The sequence below is a fragment of the Pristiophorus japonicus genome, chromosome 5 (genome assembly GCF_044704955.1).
Source record: "Pristiophorus japonicus isolate sPriJap1 chromosome 5, sPriJap1.hap1, whole genome shotgun sequence".
Lineage (NCBI taxonomy): Eukaryota > Metazoa > Chordata > Chondrichthyes > Pristiophoridae > Pristiophorus > Pristiophorus japonicus.
This window is the reverse complement of record NC_091981.1, coordinates 5,734,950-5,754,985: the sequence shown is the minus strand read 5'-3', so window position 1 is coordinate 5,754,985 and position 20,036 is coordinate 5,734,950. Positions and strand designations below refer to the sequence as shown.

At 49.9% G+C, this 20,036-nt stretch overlaps 1 protein-coding gene across 2 annotated transcripts in view; it reads left to right on the top strand.

Moving 5' to 3' along the window:
- The window catches only part of nek11 (NIMA-related kinase 11), a 388,331-nt gene that overhangs the window by 182,746 nt on the left and 185,549 nt on the right, over positions 1-20,036 (top strand). The gene's annotated exons all lie outside the window — the stretch shown is intronic.

The following is a 20,036-nucleotide window of genomic DNA, read 5'->3' as shown; positions in this document are numbered from 1 at the left end:
AATTAACTGTTTCATTCTCCATCCTAATGTAGAATTTCACCATATTATGGTCACTCTTCCCAAAGTGGCCTCGCACAACGAGATTGCTAATTAATCTTCTCTCATTACACAACACCCAGTCTAAGATGGCCTCCCCCCTAGTTGGTTCCTCGACATATTGGTCTAGAAAACCATCCCTTATGCACTCCAGGAAATCCTCCTCCACCGTATTGCTTCCAGTTTTGTTAGCCCAATCTATGTGCATATTAAAGTCACCCATGATAACTGCTGCACTTTTATTGCATACACCCCTAATTCCCTGTTTGATGCCCTCCTCAACATAACTACTACTGTTTGGAGGTCTGTACACAACTCCCACTAACGTTTTTTGCCCTTTGGTGTTTTGCAGCTCTACCCATATAGATTCCACATCATCCAAGGTAATGTCCTTCCTAACTATTGCATTAATCTCCTCTTTATCCAGCAATGCTACTCCACCTCCTTTTCCTTTTATTCTATCCTTCCTGAATGTTGAATACCCTTGGATGTTGAGTTCCCAGCCCTGATCATCCTGGAGCCACGTCTCTGTAATCCCAATCACATCATATCTGTTAACATGTATTTGCACAGTTAGTTCATCCACCTTATTACGGATACTCCTTGCATTAAGACACAAGACCTTCAGGCTTGTTTTTTTAACACCCTTTGTCCTTTTAGAATTATGATGTAGTGTGGCCCTTTTTGTTTCTTGCCTTTGTTTACTCTGTCTTCCACTATTGCTTTTTACCTTTCTACCATCTGTTTGTGACTCCATATTACTTCGCCCTGTCTCGCTGCATAGGTTCCCATCATGCTTTGTTGATGCCGCCTGCCCTCGACATGATCATGGAGATCAGGGTGGACGAGAGAGAGACTTGTTTTGAATGCCCTTTTCATGAGCAGTTCGGCAGAGGGAACCCCGGTGAGCGAGTGGGGTCTTGTGCGGTAGCTGAGCAGGACTCGGGACAGGCGCATCTGCAGGGAGCCTTCCAACACGCGTTTCAAACTTTGCTTGATGGTTTGAACGGCCCATTCTGCCTGGCCGTTAGATGCAGGCTTGAACGGGGCAGATGTGACGTGCTTGATCCCACTGCGGGTCGTGAATTCCTTGAATTCAGCGCTGGTGAAGCATGGCCCATTGTCGCTGACAAGGACATCAGACAGGCCATGCGTGCCAAACATGGCTCATAGGCTTTCAATGGTGGCAGTGGACGTGCTTACAGACATTATTACACACTCAATCCATTTTGAATAAGCATCCACAACAACCAAAAACATTTTGCCTAGAAACGGGCCAGCGAACTCAACATGGATCCTAGACCACGGTTTGGAGGGCCATGACCAGAAAGTTAGCGGTGCCTCCCTGGGTGCATTGCTCAGTTGAGAGCAAGTGTTGCATTGGCGCACGCAAGATTCCAAATCTGAGTCGATGCCGGGCCACCGCACATGGGATCTGGCTATAGCTTTCATCAGTACTATGCCTGGGTGGGTACTGTGTAGCTCGCGTATGAACGTTTCCCTGCCTTTCTTCGGCAAAACCACGCGATTACCCCACAAAAGACAGTCCACCTGTATGGACATTTCGGCTTTGCGCCGCTGGAACGGCTTGATCTCTTCATGCATCTCCGCTGGGACGCTGGACCAGCTCCCATGGAGGACACAGTTTTTTTTACAAGGGACGGTAAAGGATCCTGGCTGGTCCAGGTCCTGATCTGGCGGGACGTAACTGGTGACTTTATCGATGAGGGCTTCAACTTTATCGATGAGGGACTTTATCAAATGCCTTCTGGAAGTCCATATAACTAACAGCCATAGACATTTCCCTGGCGGGAAAGTGGAGTTGAGGTCGAAGATCAGCCATGATCTCATTGAATGGCGGAGCAGGCTCAAGTGGAAACATCCTCTCTGCATCCACCTTGTCAAGCCCCCTCATAATCTTATACGTTTCGATAAGATCACCTCTCATTCTTCTGAATTGCAATGAGTCGAGGCCCAACCTACTCAACCTTTCCTCATAAGTCAACCTCCTCATCCCCGGAATCAACCGAGTGAACCTTCTCTGAAGCAAGTATATGCTTTCGTAAAAATGGTAACCAAAACTGCACGCAGTATTCTAGGTGTGGCCTCACCAATACCTTATGTAGCTGTAGCAAGACTTCCCTGCTTTTATACTCCATCATCTTTGCAATAAAGGGCAAGATACCATTGGCCTTGCTGTACCTGCATACTATCCTTTTGTGTTTTATGCACAAGTACCCCCAAGTCCCGCTGTACTGCAGCACTTTGCAATCATTCTCCATTTAAATAATAACTTGCTCTTTGATTTTTTCTGGCCGACTCTTGCTCCGAATTCTTATGTTCTTGTGTTCTTAAACCCAGGTCCCGTTTCAGGTGGACGTGAAAGATCCCATGGCACTGTTTCAAAGAAGAGCAAGGGAGTTCTCCCCGGTGTCCTGGGCCATTGTCGATCCCTCAATCAACGTCTTTAGTCACCTCTTTAAAAAATTCAATCATGACCTACCCTTTACAAATCCACGCTGGCTCTCCCTAATCAGCTGAACATTTTCAAGGTGTTCAGTCACTCTCTCTTTAATATAGACTCCAGTAATTTCCTGATGACAGATGTTAGGTTAACTGGTCTATAATTGCCTGGCCTCTCTGACCTTTCTTAACTAGCGGAGTGACATGTGCATTTTTCTAATCTGAAGGAATGGATTAACACGTCACCCCTAATTGCAATATAAATTCACCGGCGATCAGTTGGGATGATTACCCCCTTCTCCTGCCTTGAGCAAGAGGCATCTATCTTACTGCCGGCTTTAAATAGAAAAAGCACCTGCGTGGAAATTTTGAATGGGCCGCGAAGCCCATTGAAGAGGCCACGCGGGCCAAAGATAAATTAGCGGGAACTTGCTCCAATGACGTTGATTGCAGGATCGACAATGGCCCAGGACACCGGGGAGAACTCCCCTGCTCTTCTATTGAAATAGTGCCATGGGATCTTTCACGTCCACCTGAAACGGGACCTGGGTTTAAGAACGCAAGAACATAAGAATTAGGAGCAGGAGTCGGCCATTCGGCCCCTCGAGCCTGCTCCGCCATTCAGTAAGATCGTGGCTGATCTTCGACCTCAACTCCACTTTCCCGCCCGATCCCCATATCCCTCCAGTCCCCTCGAGTCCAAAATATAGATTTTAAATCCTCATCAAAAGCCAGTGCAGCACTCCCTCAGCACTGCACTGGGAGTGTTAACCTGGATTTTTGTGCTCAAGTCTCTGGAGTGGGACTTGAACCCACAACCTTCTGACTCAGAGGCGAGGGTGCTGCCCACTGAGTCACTGGCTGACACCCATGTTAAAAAACTTGGCAAACCAAATCGGCAAAATTCACACAAGACGAAAGGCTGCCTTTGAGGGCGGGGGTCGGGTGGGTGGGGGGGGGGGGCGTTGATAGTGCCTGTGGAACCATATGGCTTCAACACAAGTGGGATCAAAATTTGGAGGAACTGTTTAGCGAGATTTTAGCATGTCTTCCAATCTAAATGTAGTGCCGAGAATCGACAACAACAACTTGTATTTATATAACGCCTTTAACATAATAAAACGTCCCAAGGTCCTTTGCAGGAGTAATTTAAGACAAAACAAATAAATTTGACATCGAGCCACATAAGTAGAAATTATGAGGGGGCTTGACAAGGTGGATGCAGAGAGGATGTTTCCACTGATGGGGGAGACTAGAACTAGAGGGCATAACTTTAGAATAAGGAGCCGCCCATTTAAAACTGAGATGAGGAGAAATTTCTTCTCTCAGAGGGTTGTAAATCTGTGGAATTCGCTGCCTCAGAGAGCTGTGGAAGCCGGGACATTGAATAAATTTAAGACAGAGATAGACAGTTTCTTAACTGATAAGGGAATAAGAGGTTATGGGGAGTGGGCAGGGAAGTGGAGCTGAGTCCATGATCAGATCAGTCATGATCGTATTAAATGGCAGAGCAGGCTCGAGGATCCGAATGGCCTACTCCTGCTCCTATTTCTTATGATCTTAAATAGGAGCAGGAGTCGGCCATTTGGCCCCTCGAGTCTGCTCTGCCATTTAATAAGATCATGGCCACCACTGGTTGAGCGATTATAATCAGGGATGCTCAAGAGCGCACTGGTAGATAAATGAGGCAAAATTATGGATATCGTGACAGTCATTACTGCACGGTAAAAGCCCGTGGAGGAAGTGCGTCCGGGAGGGCGCTGAGCACCTCGAGTCTCGTCGCCGAGAGCATGCAGAAACCAAGCGCAGGCAGCGGAAGGAGCGTGCGGCAAACCAGTCCCACCCTCCCCTTCCCTCAACCACTGTCTGTCCCACCTGTGACAGGGACTGTGGTTCTCGTATTGGACTGTTCAGCCACCTGAGAACTCATTTTAAGAGTGGAAGCAAGTCTTCCTCGATTCCGAGGGACTGCCAATGATGATGATGATGATGGTGATGGCCACCACTGGTGGAGCGATTATAATCAGGGATGTTCAAGAGCACACTGGTAGGTAAATGAGACAAACTAATGGATATCCTGACAGTCATTACTGCACGGTAAAAGCCTGTGTCGCTAAATTGACAAATATTCCAGCTCTGCCTGATGTTTTATTCAGTCTCTCCATTTCACTACCAAGCACCATAAACAATCATTATCACCAACGCTTAAATGCATTGCCAGCAGATTTTCGAGAAGCAAAATGATCAATTCAGACGGAAGGTAAGTGATCCGCGTAACACAATTGCAGAGAAGCATTGCCCGCCATGTACTAGGATGTACGCTAGTTTCATTATTCATGTGTGCGTGTTGGACATGAGCAGCTACTAAATGTTTATTTTGTTGGCTGTCGCACACCAGTGTCAGTTTTTAGGTGGAAGCCCAAGGTGTGACACGGGCTTTCAGTCGTGGGAATGTAAAATAACATAGGGCATAATGCAGTGTTCAATTAGGCAGACGAGGGATGTGCACTCTGGTCTGACTCGGTTAAGTGTTCTTTCCCAGTTCCTCATACTAACGATCGAGAGGGATACTGCTCCATTTGGTATTAATGAGGGTGTTACGTTCGAACTGGTTTTTGCAGACAGTCGAGATGTTAATGGTGTGGCTCTCTCACCAATACCGCCAATTAAAACTGCATCATTTGCAAACACCCTTTTGCTTTTACTTCCCCCATGGTGAGCAAAGTCTCAACTGCACAAAATAGAGACATTCCTGTCTTTCTTGCGTGCAGTTTTAAAAAAAGTTAAGAGTTACCAGAAAGACTTGCATTTATATAGCGCCTTTCACAACCACAGGACGTCCCCAAAGCGCCTTACAGCCAATGAAGTACTTTTTTGGGGGGAGTGTAGTCACTGTTGTAATGTGGGAAATGCGGCAGCCAATTTGCGCACAGCAAGCTCCCACAAACAGCAATGTGATAATGACCGGGTAATCGCCCTGAAACTGCGACCTCCCCCCGGGGGCGTACGATGTGCGCTTGCGCTCGAAGAGGCCCCGCGAGTTCTGGGGCTGAGGCGCGTGAAGCACATGCTCCTAAATCCGGCACTTGCCATCTGTCAAGATGTCAATTAACAGATCGCACGCATTCCCAGGAGAAGGGCCTTTGCGGCCGGAGATTTGGCTATTTACCCAACTCCTGCCCAGCGAATGTCCTTCAAACTCTTATGCCTGGTAAAAGCCGGAGTAAGGCCTGCTTTTACCAGCGCAAGTGTTTTAATAGATAGAAAAAATAAATGTTCCTACTTATTTTTATATTAAAAACCCTATCTATGAAGGTAAGTTTCTTTTTAACACTTTTAAAACAAATTTAAAACATGTATTTTTCTCTTAAACATTTAATTTAATGCAATTGCTATTAATTTTTTTTAAAGTGAAGTGTTTTTTAAATTTATGTGTGTGTTTTATTTGGTTTTCGGGGTATTCTCATTGACAGAACGGGAGCTCGGAGTTCCTATTACTATGAATGAGAAGTTGACATTGTGATTGGTGTCCCAGGCCCACGTGATCCCAGAATGCCCGCACGCTCCTGGGCTGCACCATTAGGCCTTGGAGCACAAGTCGATGTTCCTGCAGGTCCACTGGGTACTTTCGTTAAAAACATTTCCAGTCGGAGGCAACGCCTGCGGGAACCCTCTGACCGCAATTTTTGTGATGTTGATTGAGAGATAAATATTGCCCTCAGGACACGGGGATAACTCCCCTGCTCTTCTTCGAAATAGTGCCATGGGATCTTTTACATCCACCTGAGAGTAGACGGGGACTAACGTCTCATCCGAAAGACGGCACCTCCGACAGTGCAACACTCCCTCAGCACTGCTCCTCCGACAGTGTGGCACTCCCTCAGCACTGCCCGTCCGACAGTGCGGTGCTCCCTCAGTACTGCCCCTCCGACAGTGCAGCAGAGTCCCTCAGTACTGCCCCTCCGATAGTGCAACAGAGTCCCTCAGTACTGCCTCCAACAGTGCGGCGCTCTCTCAGTACTGCCCCTCCGACAGTGTGCGGTGCTCCCTCAGCACTGCCCCTCCGACAGTGCAGCACTCCCTCAGTACTGCCCCTCCGACAGTGTGGCACTCCCTCAGTACTGCCCCTCCGACAGTGTGGCACTCCCTCAGTACTGCCCCTCCGACAGTGCAGCACTCCCTCAGTACTGCCCCTCCGACAGTGTGGCACTCCCTCAGTACTGCCCCTCCGACAGTGCGGCACTCCCTCAGTACTGCACTGGGAGTGTCAGCCTAGATTTATGTGCTGAAGTCCCTGGAGGGGGACTTGAACCCACAACCTTCTGACTCAGAGGCGAGTGTGCTGCCCACTGAGCCACGGCTGACACTGTATTAACAGTAAAATGGAAGTTGTCACCCATTACCAAATAACAAAACGAAAGACGAGAAACAAATTGTCTGCTGTAAAGTCCTGTCCCCTCAGTACAGACTCACACGAGGCATGTAGTGAAGTCAAGGTCACTCTGGACCTGTACCTTTATTTCACAGCTCTGGAATGCTGCACTTGCCTGAGACCTGTCCTGATATACCTGTCTCTTGCAAGTGCACCCCTGGTGGTAAGGTATGCTGGTGGTTACAGGTCAAATCTTATTACAGTCATGTATAACATGTTAGGATACAGTTATATATAATAATGTAAGATACATGACATCACCCTCCCCCAAGATCTTATTGCCTTTATAGGTTCAGTCTCTCAGGTGGTCTACGCTCTCGCGTGGAGCGTCTGAGTTGTGGTTCAGTTGTTTGCCTTGGTGTCTGTTTTTCTTTGGGTGTGGTTGCTGGTATCTCGCCTGGGCTGTCTGTTTCGATTGGTCTGATTGTTGTTGACTCGCCTGGGCTGTCTGTTGGGATTGCCCTTTCTTCAGGTTGTTCTCTCTGTCTGTCCACCAGGTGTGGTGTGAGTTCCACATTGTAGTCTGCCTCTGGTTCCGCAGTGTTGTTGGTAAATCTGCTTTTGACTTGGTCTACATGCCTCCGGCAGGTTTTGCCATTATCCATTTGTGCTACCAGTAGCCTGTTTCCTTCCTTGCCCGTTACTGTCCCTGCAAGCCATTTGGGACCCCTGCCATAGTTTAGTACAAACACTTTGTCCCCTATCTCATTCCATCTCCCCCTCGAATTTCTGTCATGGTACTCAGTCAGCTTATAGCGCTTTGCCTCAACGATTTCGTGCATTTCTGGGAGGATTAATGAGAGCCTTGTTTTTAAAGTCCTTTTCATCACCAGTTGCGCGGGGGGGTTCCCGGTCAATGAGTGCGGACGAGATCTGTATGCCAGCAGCAGTCACGACGGGCGATCCTGCAGCGTGGGACCTTGGATTTTAAGCATGCCTTGTTTAATGATTTGCACTGCTCTCTCTGCCTGGCCGTTGGAGGCCGGCTTGAACGGTGCCGTCTTGACGTGATTTATGCCGTGGTCAATTATAAAGTCTTGGAATTCTGCGCTGGTGAAGCACGGACCATTGTCACTGACCAATATGTCAGGGATTCCGTGCGTTGCAAACATGGTTGCGAGGCTCTCCACAGTGGTGGAGTTTGTGCTCGAGTTTAAAATGGTGCATTCAATCCACTTTGAAAATGCATCTACAACTACGAGGAACATTTTGCCCATGAATGGGCCCGCATAGTCTACGTGCACCCGTGACCACGGTTTGGTAGGCCAGGGCCAGGGGCTCAGGGGAGCCTCCCTAGGAGCATTTGCTGAGTTGGGCACAAATGGTGCACCTTTGGACGCAGAGCTTCAGGTCCGCGTCAATACCAGGCCACCAGACGTGGGATCTGGCTATGGCCTTCATGAGAACGATCCCCGGGTGCTCGCGGTGGAGTTCCCGGACAAATGCCTCTCTGCCTCGCAGAGGCATGACTACTCGGCTGCCCCACATCAGGCAGTCTGCTTGTAGTGATAGTTCATACATGCGCCTGTGAAAGGGTTTAATTCCTCGGGGCAGGCATCGCGAGCCTCTGCCCAGTCACCGGTTAGGACACATCATTTTACTAAGGATAAGGTGGGGTTGCTGGCTGTCCAGGCTCTGATTTGGCGAGCCGTCATGGACGAACCTGTGGACTCAAAGGCATTGATTGCCATGACTATCTCATAGTCCTGTTCGTCAGACCCTTCCGTGGTCGCCAGGGGTAGCCTGCTGAGCGCGTCGGCACAGTTGTCTGTGCCTGGTCTGTGCCTTATGGTATAGTCGTAGGACCCCAGCATGCGTGCCCACCGTTGAATTCGCGCCGAGGCGTTGGCGTTTATTGCCTTGCTCTCGGATAGGAGGGACGTGAGGGGCTTGTGGTCGGTTTCTAACGCGAACTTGACCCCGAAAAGGTATTGGTGCATCTTTTTGACACCGTACACGCACGCGAGCGCTTCCTTCTCTACCATTCCGTACCTGCGCTCCGCCCGCGAAAGTGACCTGGAGGCATAAGCTATGGGTTGTAATTTGCCCGCACTATTGACATGTTGCAAAACGCACCCGACCCCATACGCTGACGCATCGCATGTGAGAACTAGCTTTTTACCTGGGTCATTGAAAGTTAAAACATGTTGGAACACAGAAGGTCGCGTGCCTTATTGAAGGCGCGTTCCTGGGCGTCCTCCCAAAACCAATCGCACCCCTTTCTGAGTAGCACGTGGAGAGGCTCCAGCAGCGTGCTTAAGTTCTGCATAAAGTTCCCAAGTAATTGAGTAGCCCGAGAAAGGCGCGCAGTTCTGAGACATTCCGGGGCCTGGGTGCCAGGCGAATTGCTTCTGTTCTGGACTCTGTTGGGCAGATTCCATCAGCGGCAATCCTTCTGCCCAAAAATTCGGGTGCGAGAAACAGGCACTTGGATTTCTTGACTCGTAGGCCTACCCGATCCAACCGCTTTAGTACTTCCTCCAAATTACGGAGATGGGAGTCGGTGTCCCTGCCCGTGATAAGTATGTCGTCTTGAAATACAACCGTCCCCGGGATGGACTTGAGCAGACTCTCCATGTTGCGCTGGAATATGGCAGCAGCCGACCTGATGCCGAATGGGCATCGATTGTACATGAAAAGGCCTCGATGTGTGTTGATGGTGGTGAGTAGCTTGGATTCCTCGGTCAATTCTTGCGTCATATACGCAGATGTAAGGTCTAGTTTTGAGAAAAGTTTACCTCCAGCCAATGTGGCAAATAAGTCCTCCGCTCTGGGCAGCGGGTACTGGTCCTGTAGGGAGACTCTGTTTATGGTAGATTTGTAGTCCCCACAGATTCGTACGGATCCATCAGGTTTCATGACTGGGACGATGGGACTTGCCCAGTCGCTAAATTCCACAGGAGATATAATGCCTTCCCGCAGAAGCCTGTCCAGTTCGTGTTCAATCTTTTCCCTCATCACATCGGGTACAGCTCTGGCCTTGTGATGGACCAGTCTAGCATCCTGTGTGATGTAGATTTTGACTTTGGCCCCTTTGAAAGTGCCCACACCTGGCTGAAAGAGATGTTCAAATCACTTTATAACTGTTGAGCAGGAGGTCCGTTCCTCTAATGACATGGCATGGACATCATCCCATTTCCAGTTTAGTTTTGCCAGCCAGCTTCTCCCCAGCATTGCTGGGGCGTCTCCGGGGACAATCCACAGGGGAAGTCGGTTCACTGTCCCTTTGTGTGTGACAGAGAGCATGGCGCTGCCGAGGACTGGTACGATTTCTTTGGTATAGGTCCTTAGTTTGGTGTCGACCCTTGTGAGTTTTGGTCTGTCTCTTTTATGCGGCCACAGTTGTTCAAATTGTTGAGCACCCATGAGAGATTGACTCGCTCCCGTATCCACCTCCATGATATCCCATTGAGTAGGACCCTCATCATTATAGGAGGCGTCCTGTTGTAGGAGCAGCGGCCATTGATCGTGTTGACCCGGGTACTGTCCCCACCATCTTCTGGCCGCTTTCCGACCCATCCGATTCGTATACCAGCCGAGCTGCCGTTTTTTTGCACATGCGGGCCAAATGCCTTGTATATTCACAATTTCTGCAAACAGCCTGCTGAAATCGACATCCCCTTGCCGAGTGCCCACCTCCACACCTCCAGCACAGACCTGTTCCATTGTTCAAAGAGTTTCCAAAGAATGAGCTGCGAATGGCTGATCTCTCTTGAGCTTCTCTCAGTTTGTAGTTGATTGCTCGCATTGTGGGTTGATGAGGTGTGAATGGCCGTTCCTGTGGCCCTTGATGGCTTCTGCCTGCTGTCAAAAACCTGTTCTCCCAGTTTTGTCTGTGTGTGGGGGTAGCAGCTTGTTTAGTGCTGTGAACTTCTTGTTCCAATATTTTGTTAGTTGTCGTACCTGCATTGTAAATCAACCTCGTTTCTTCTTCCCCTACCAAGAATGTCTGTGCAACCAGTGCTGCTGCCTCTAAGGTCAGGTTCTTGGTCTCTATGAGCTTTCGGATATATTCCTGCGTGGCCTATTCCTTCAATGAAAAAGTCTCTCAGCATTTGTCTCCTCAGTTCATCGGAGAACTCACATAAACTAGCCAACCTCTGAAGTTCCGCCACGAAGTCGGGTATGCTCTGGCCCACACAGCGTCTGTAGTTGTAGAACCTGTGTCTGGCCATGTGTAGGCTGATCGCTGGCTTCAGGTGGTCTCTTACCAGTGTGCTCAATTCTTCAAACGACTTGCTTGCTGGTTTCTCGGGTGCCAACAGATCCTTCATTAAAGCGTATGTTTTTAAGCCACAGCTGGTCAAGAGATGGGCTCTTCTCTTGTCTGCCTTATCGTCGCCCAACCAGTCTTTGGTTACAAAGCTTTGCTGGAGCCTTTCTATAAAGCCCTTCCAATTGTCTCCTGCTTTGTACTTTTCATCTCATCCGTTGTTCGCCATTCTATGGATTCTGTAATCCTGTAACTCGTCGCCACTGTAAAGTCCTGTCCCCTCAGTACAGATTCACACGAGGCATGTCGTGAAGTCAAGGTCACTCTGGACCTGCATCTTTATTTCACAGCTCTGGAATGCTGCACTTGCCTGAGACCTGCCCTTATATACCTGTCTCCTGTAAGTGCACCCCTGGTGGTAAGGTATGCTGGTGGTTACAGGTCATATCTTATTACAGTCATGTATAGCATGTTAGGATACAGTTATATATAATAATGTAAGATACATGACACCTGCAGGGTGATTGATCAGGAAGTCAGTCGAGATTATCGATCGAGGTGAAAATGTAATTGTACGTGGCCAGATGCTCAGAACCGAGGCGCTGTGTTCACCAGCAATTTATGTACCTTTGATCATGGCTCATTGACAGCTTCGACTTAGAGGCAGCAGAGGATTCTCCAATACTCGCTCGCTGTGCCAGGAATGTTAAACTCCATGGATCAATGTGTTTCCCCCTATGCGCTGGCACTTTTAACGGGCCACGCGGCCGATTCGAATTTTCAGCCCCTGCGCTGTTTTCCCACGTCGGAGCCAGTGATTGGTCAGCGCGGGAACTCCAGACCGCCCCGTGGCCGCGCGGCTTGGCGGGAACGTTGCCGCGGACATGCTGAGATTTGCAATGTCTTCGCACAGTTTCACCTCAAGTCTCTGGAGAAATGCCACCAACGCTGTCTGCGCAAGATCCTACAAATCCCCCTGGGAGGACAGCCGCACCAACATTAGCGTCCTCGACCAGGCTAACATCCCCAGCATCGAAGCACTGACCATACTTGATCAGCTCCGCTGGGCAGGCCACATTGTCCGCATGTCCCAGACACGAGACTCCCAAAGCAAGCGCTCTCCTCGGAACTCCTTCACGGCAAGCGAGCCAAAGTTGGGCAGAGGAAACGTTTCAAGGGACACCCTTAAAGCCTCCCTGATGAAGTGCAACATCCCCACCGACACCTGGGAGTCCCTGGCCAAAGACCGCCCTAAGTGGAGGAAGTGCATCCGGGAGGGCGCTGAGCACCCGAGAGCATGCAGAAACCAAGCGCAGGCAGCGGAAGGAGCGTGCGGCAAACCAGTCCCACCCTCCCTTTCCCTCAACCACTGTCTGTCCCACCTGTGACAGAGACTGTGGTTCCCGTATTGGACTGTTCAGTCACCTAAGGGCTCATTTTAAGGCTGGAAGCAAGTCTTCCTCGATCCCGAGGGACTCTATGATGATGCATCCAGAAGGTTTATCAAAAGATAAGTCTGACTGTCGTTGATAAATCTCAATAATTATCAGGCCTTGCAAGAAATTCATCCCTTCTCCCCACCTCCCCCTCCCCCCCACCATGCATTAATTCTAATTTCATTGTTACTGAATATCTTGCCGTACCATTCGGCTTCTGTAAACAAATTAATAAATCTGTAAATAAATCTTGACACTGGTTTTGGTCTATGTGCATTTCATAGAATCATAGAAATTTACAGCACAGAAGGAGGCCATTCGGCCCATCGTGTCTGTGCCGGCCGACAAAGAGCCACCCAGCCTAATCCCACTTTCCAGCTCTCGGTCCGTAGCCCTGTAGGTTACGGCATCCAAGTCCACATCCAAGCACTTTTTAAATGTGGTGAGGGTTTCTGCCTCTACCATCCTTTCAGGCAGTGAGTTCCAGACCCCCACCACCCTCTGGGTGAAAAAGGTTCTCCTCAACTCCTCTCTAAACCTCCCACCAATACTTTAATCTCCTCTGCACCCTCTCTCGTGCAATCACGTCCTTCCTGTAATGCGGTGACCAGAACTGCACGCAGTATCCAGCAGTGGCCTAACCAGTGTTTTATACAGTTCAAGCATAACCCCCCTGCTCTTGTAGTCTATGTCTCGGCTAATAAAGGCAAGTATTCTGTCTGCCTTCTTAACCACCTTACCTACCTGGCCTGCTACCTTCAGGATCTGTGAACCTGCACTCCAAGATCCCTTTGTTCCTCTACACTTCTAAGTGTCCTATCATTTAATGTGTATTCCCTTGTCTTGTTAGCCCTCCCCAAATGCATTACCTCACACTTCTCAGGATTGAATTCCATTTGCCACTGCTCTGCCCACCTGACCAGTTCATTGATATCTTCCTGCAGTCCGCAGCTTTCCTCCTCACTGTCAACCACGTTTGGTCTGACACGTGACGCCCTGAGGTTGTGAGTCTTTCCATTTCATTATCACAGGCGGTCCCTCGAAGCGAGGATGACTTGCTTCCACACCAAAAAAGGATGAGTTCACAGGTGTTCCAATTAAGGACCTAATATTCCAGATCCCGAACTACATCCTGAAGGGTGGAAGATGCCTGTGGGTGGATTTTTTTAACGTGGGGTGACCGTTGCACACCAGACACCACACGGGCTTGACAGAGCGAGGTCTTGGTCCAGTGGCAAGGGTTGACCAGGGCGACTGGAGACCAGCTCTGCTGCACGGACCTCGTGCGCGCACATATCGCACAGTGTGGGCTGGGCCCGTGCTGCCCCCTGGGCCCCTGGCCCCGAACTCACGCTTCCCCTGGGCCCCGATCACATCCCTCCACAATCTCTCGTCGCTCCTTCGGCCCGACCTCGCCGCTCCTGCTGTACCTGCCCACGCTCCAATCACCGACCTGGGCCTTGATGGTGTCACTCTTCGCTGCCGTTGCCCTCCTGCACCGGCTCGCGCTGTACCTTGCCGCGGTACACCGCCACGCTGCCCATGGCCCCCGCTCGCCGCTCCTTTTATGGCCCCGAACTGCCGCTGGTGTTCTCACGCAGGTCGGAGCCTCCACGCTGCTACGGGAGCATTAGGACTGAGTCGGATCGGGCCTTCACTCGCAGATGCGCACTATCAGTAAGAGTCGCCAAACAGCGATCCAAACTGTGGGAGCCGTGGCTTGTTCCGTCGTCTCGTCTTGCGCTCTGTTGCCGTGCTCGTGCTGTTGGCCTGTCAGAGATTACCTAATGTAGCACACAGAAAGAAAGACATGCATTTATATGCGCCTTTCACGACCAAAGTGCTTTACAGCCAATGAAGTACTATTTTGAAGTGTGGTCACTGTTGTAATGTGGGAAACGCGGCGGCTAATTTTGCGCACAGCAAGCTTCCACAAACAGCAATGTGATAATTGTTATGTATGTAAACCTGTAAATACCATGTCTAACCACCAGAGGGCTTATCTTCTGGAGTCCCAAGGGATCCCACAATCCCTTGGGAGCACCTGTATATAAGAAGGCCTCACAGGCTGGAGAGGCACTCTGAGATCTGTAATAGAAGACTACAGTCACACTTACTTTGCAGTATCTAGCTTGCAGTATCTAGTCTGACTCTTTATTCAAGACATAACAACTGGCGACGAGATACAGATGACGAACCGCATCGCAACAATGCAGAGAACTGTGGGTATCCTGGAGAAATTTTCGGAGGGAGATGATTGGGAAACCTTCGTGGAACGACTTGACCAATACTTCGTGGCCAACGAGCTGGAAGGAGAAGCGAACGTTGCCAAACGAAGGGCGATCCTCCTCACCGTTTGTGGGGCATCAACGTATGGCCTCATGAAAAACCTGCTTGTTCCAGCGAAACCCACAGACAAGTCGTACAATGAGTTGTGCACACTGGTCCGGGAGCATCTAAACCCAAAGGAAAACGTTCTGATGGCAAGGTATCGGTTCTACACGTACAAGAGGTCTGAAGGCCAGGAAGTCGCCGAGCTAAGGCGCCTTGCAGGACATTGTGAATTTGAAGAACACTTGGAGCATATGCTCAAGGACTTCTTTGTACTTGGCATTGGCCATGAAGTAATACTTCGCAAACTTTTGACTGTGGAGATCCCAATCTTGAGTAAAGCCATAGCGATAGCCCAGGCGTTTATCTCCACCAGTGACAATACCAAACAAATTTCCCAGCACACTTGTGCTGCTGTAAGTACTGTGAACAAAGTAACGTTGTTTTCGAATCGGAATATACATGGCAGGACTTACACGCCTGTAGCTGCACGTCCGCAGATGACTCAGAGTCCGCCATCAAGGGTGGTGAATGCAAGGCCATTAACACCTTGTTGGTGCTGTGGGGGTGATCATCATTTCCATTCATGCTGCTTCAAAGGATACGTTTGCAAAGGCTGTGGAACAATGGGACGCCTCCAACGCATATTCAGGCGAGCTGCAAACCCTGCTAATCCTGCAAACCACCATGTTGCAGAGGAGGACAGATCCACGGTCATGACGAACCAGAGCCTCAGACCGAGGTATATGGGGTGCACACATTTACCCCAAAGTGTCCCCCGATAATGCTGAAGGTTGAATTAAATGGACTCCCGGTGTCCATGGAGCTGGACACAGGCGCAAGCCAGTCCATTATGAGCAAAAAGACTTTCAATAAGTTGTGGTGCAACAAGGCTTCAAGGCCAGTCCTGACTCCCGTTCGTACCAAACTCAGAACGTACACAAATGAACTGATTCCCGTAATTGGCAGTGCTACTGTAAAGGTCTCCTACAATGGAGCGGTGCACGATTTACCACTCTGGGTGGTACCGGGCGATGGCCCCACGCTGTTCGGCAGGAGCTGGCTGGGAAAGATGCACTGGATCTGGGACGACGTCCGAGCGCTTTTGTCTGTCGACGGCACCTCATGTGCCCAGGTCCTAAGCAAGTTCTCCTCGTTGTTCGAACCAGGCATCGGGAAGTTCCAAGGAGCAAAAGTGCAGATCCATTTGATTCCGGGGGCGCGACCCATCCATCACAAGGCGAGAGAGAGGGTGGAGATCGAGCTGGACAGGCTGCAAGGAGAGAACATAATTTCGTCAAACGAATTCAATGGGTGGGCCAGTCTGATTATTCCAGTCCTCAAGGGAGATGGCACCGTCAGAATCTGTGGTGATTACAAAGTAACTATCAATCGTTTCTCACTGCAGAATCAATACCCGCTACCAAAGACAGACAACCTATTTGCGACGCTGGCAGGAGGGAAAACGTTCACGAAGCTGGACTTGACCTCGGCCTACATGACGCAGGAGCTGGAGGAATCTTTGAAAGGCCTCACCTGCATCAACACGCACAAAGGTCTCTTCGTTTACAACAGTTGTCCGTTTGGGATTCAATCGGCCGCGGCGATATTCCAGAGGAACATGGAAAGCTTGCTGAAGTCGGTCCCGCGCACCGTGATCTTCCAGGACAACGTCTTGGTTACAGGTCGGGACACCGTCCAGCACCTGTAGAACCTAGAGGAGGTTCTTAGTCGGCTTAATCATGTGGGGCTCAGGCTAAAACGCTCGAAGTGCGTTTTCCTGGCGCCTGAAGTGGAGTTCCTGGGGAGAAGAATCGTGGCAGACGACATCAGGCCCACCGATTCGAAGACGGAGGCGATCGAGAACGCACCGAGACCACAGAATGTGACGGAGCTGCAGTCATTTCTAGGACTCCTGAACTATTTTGGTAACTTCTTACCAGGTCTTAACACATTGGTAGAACCCCTGCACTCTTTACTGTGTAAAGGAGATGAATTGTTATGGGGTAAAAGCCAAGAAAATGACCTTGAGAAAGCTAGGAAGCTGTTACGTTCAAACAAATTGCTTGTGTTGTATGATTCATGTAAACGTTTGGTACTAGCATGTGATGCGTTGTTATACGGGGTCGGGTGTGTATTGCAACAAGCTAATGAATTTGGGAAATTGCAACCGGTTGCTTATGCATCCAGAAGTCTGTCTAAGGCCGAGAGGGCCTACAGACAGTATGATCGAAAAAGAAGCATTAGCGTGTGTTTACGGGGTAAAGAAAATGCATCAATATCTGTTCGGGCTCAGATTTGAATTGGAAACTGACCATAAGCCACTTATATCCCTGTTTTCTGACAATAGGGGAATAAATCCAAATGCATCGGCCCGCATCCAGAGATGGGCGCTCACGTTGTCCGCATACAACTACGCCATCCGCCACAGGCCAGGCACAGAAAACTGTGCCAATGCTCTCAGTAGCTGCCATTGTCCACCACCTGGGTGAAGATGGTACAGCCCGCAGATTTAGTTATGGTAATGGAAGCATTCGAGAGTGAGCAATCACCTGTTACCACCCAACAGATTAGAACCTGGACGAGCCAGGACCCCTTACTGTCCTTAGTAAAGAACTGTGAGCTCCACGGGAGTTGGTCTAGTGTCCCGTTAGAGATGCAGGAAGAAATAAAGCCGTATCAACGGCGCAAAGATGAAATGTCCATACAGGCAGACTGCCTCCTATGGGGTAATTGGGTAGTTGTGCCAAAAAAGGTCAGGGACACTTTCATTAGTGATCTCCACAGTACCCACCCAGGCATTGTAATGATGAAAGCGATAGCCAGATCCCACGTGTGGTGGCCCGGTATCGATGCAGACTTAGAGTCCTGTGTGCACAAATGTAATACATGTTCACAGTTAAGCAATGTACCCAGGGAGGCGCCACTAAGTTTATGGTCCTGGCTCTCCAAACCGTGGTCCAGGGGTCATATCGATTATGCAGGCCCATTCTTGGGAAAAATGTTTTTAGTGGTTGTAGATGCGTACTCCAAATGGATTGAATGTGTGATAATGTCGGCAAGCACGTCTGCTGCCACCATTGAAAGCCTACGCGCCATTTTGCCATGCACGGCCTGCCTGATTTCCTTGTAAGTGACAATGGGCCGTGCTTTACCAGTGCCGAATTCAAAGAATTCATTGCCCGCAATGGGGTCAAACATGTTACGTCTGCCTCATTTAAGCCAGCGTCCAATGGTCAGGCAGAATGAGCAGTTCAAACAGAGCTTGAAAAGGGTAACTGAGGGCTTACTGCAGACTTGCTTATCCCGAGTCCTGCTTAGTTACCGCACAAGACCCCACTCGCTCACCGGGGTCCCTCCCGCTGAACTACTCATGAAAAGGGTACTTAAGACAAGGCTCTCGTTAGTTCACCCTGATCTACATGAACAGGTAGAGAGCAGGCGGCTTCAACAGAATACATATCATGATCGTGCAAATGTGTCACGCGAAATTGAAGAAACTGTTCCTGTATTTATGTTGAACTAGCGACAAGGTCCCAAGTGGATTGCTGGCACTGTATTGGCCAAAGAGGGGAGCAGGGTGCTTGTGGTCAAACTCGCAAATGGACTCACCTGCAGAAAACACTTGAACCAAACCAAACTCAGATTTACGGACTATCCAAATCAACCCACAATAGACTCTACCTTTTTTGACCCCCCAACACACACACAAATGGCACCCGACCCAGCGGTTGACCACGAAGCAGAACCCATTACCCGCAGCAGCCCAGCAAGGCCAGCTGTGCAGCAGCCCAGCGAAGGCCCAACAAACAACTCACCAAAACCAGCATTGGCACCGAGACAATCAATCAGGGAAAGGAAGGCCCCAGATCGACTTACATTGTAAATAGTTACATTATTTACTTTGGGGGAGGGGGGGAGTATTGTTATGTATGTAAACCTGTAATTACCATGTCTAACCACCAGAGGTCTTATCCCCTGGAGTCCCAAGGGATCCCACAATCCCTTGGGAGCAGCTGTATATAAGGAGGCCTCACAGGCTGGAGAGGCACTCTGAGATCTGTAATAAAGGATTACGGTCACACTTACTTTGAGCTTGCAGTATCTAGTCTGACTCTTTATTCAAGACATAACAATGACGACCAGATAATTTGTTTTTGTGATGTTGATTGAGGGATAAATATTGGCCAGGACACCGGGGATAACTCCCCTGCTCTTCTTCGAAAAATTGGCCGTGGGATCTTTTACATCCACCTGAGAGAGCAGATGGAGCTTCGGTTTAATGTCTCATCTGAAAGACAGTGTAGCACTCCCTCAGTCACCATCATAAGCAATCCCTCGAAGCGATGATGGCTTCCACGCCAAAAAGGGATGAATTCACAGGTGTTTCAGTGTTCCAGATCCCGAACTAATATTCCAGATCCGGAACTACATCCTGAAGAGTGGAAGATGCCTGTGGGTGGATTTTTTTAACGCGGGGTGACCGTTGCACACCAGCCACCACACGGGCTTGACAGAGCGAGGTCTTGGTCCAGGGGCAAGGGTTAACCAGGACGACTGGAGACCTGCTCTGCTGCACGGACCTAGTGCGCACACATATCACAGTGTGGGCTGGCCCGTGCTGACCCTGGGCCCCTGGCCCCAAACCTCACACCTCCCCTGGGCCCCGGTCTCTTCCCTCTGCAAACTCTTGCCACTCCTTCGCCCCTCCTGCTGTGACTGCAATCAGCTTCACAGCTGTCGCCCTGCTGCAGCAGCACGTGCTGCTCCCTGCAGTGGTATACCGCCACACGCTGCTCCCTTCAATGGCCCCGGCCTGCTGATGGTCTTGCAGGCAGTACTCCCTCAGTACTGCTCCTCCGACAGTGCGACGGTCCCTCAGTACTGCCCCTCTGACAGTGCAGCGCTCCCTCAATACTGCCCCTCTGACAGTGCAGCGCTCCCTCAGTACTGCCCCTCCGACAGTGTGGCGCTCCCTCAGTACTGCCTCTCCGACAGTGCGGCGCTCCCTCAGTACTGCACTCACTCAGCACTGCCCCTCCGACAGCCTAGATTTTTATGCTCAAGTCCCTGGAGTGGGTCTTGAACCCACAACCTTTTGACTCCGAGACACGGGTGCTGCCCA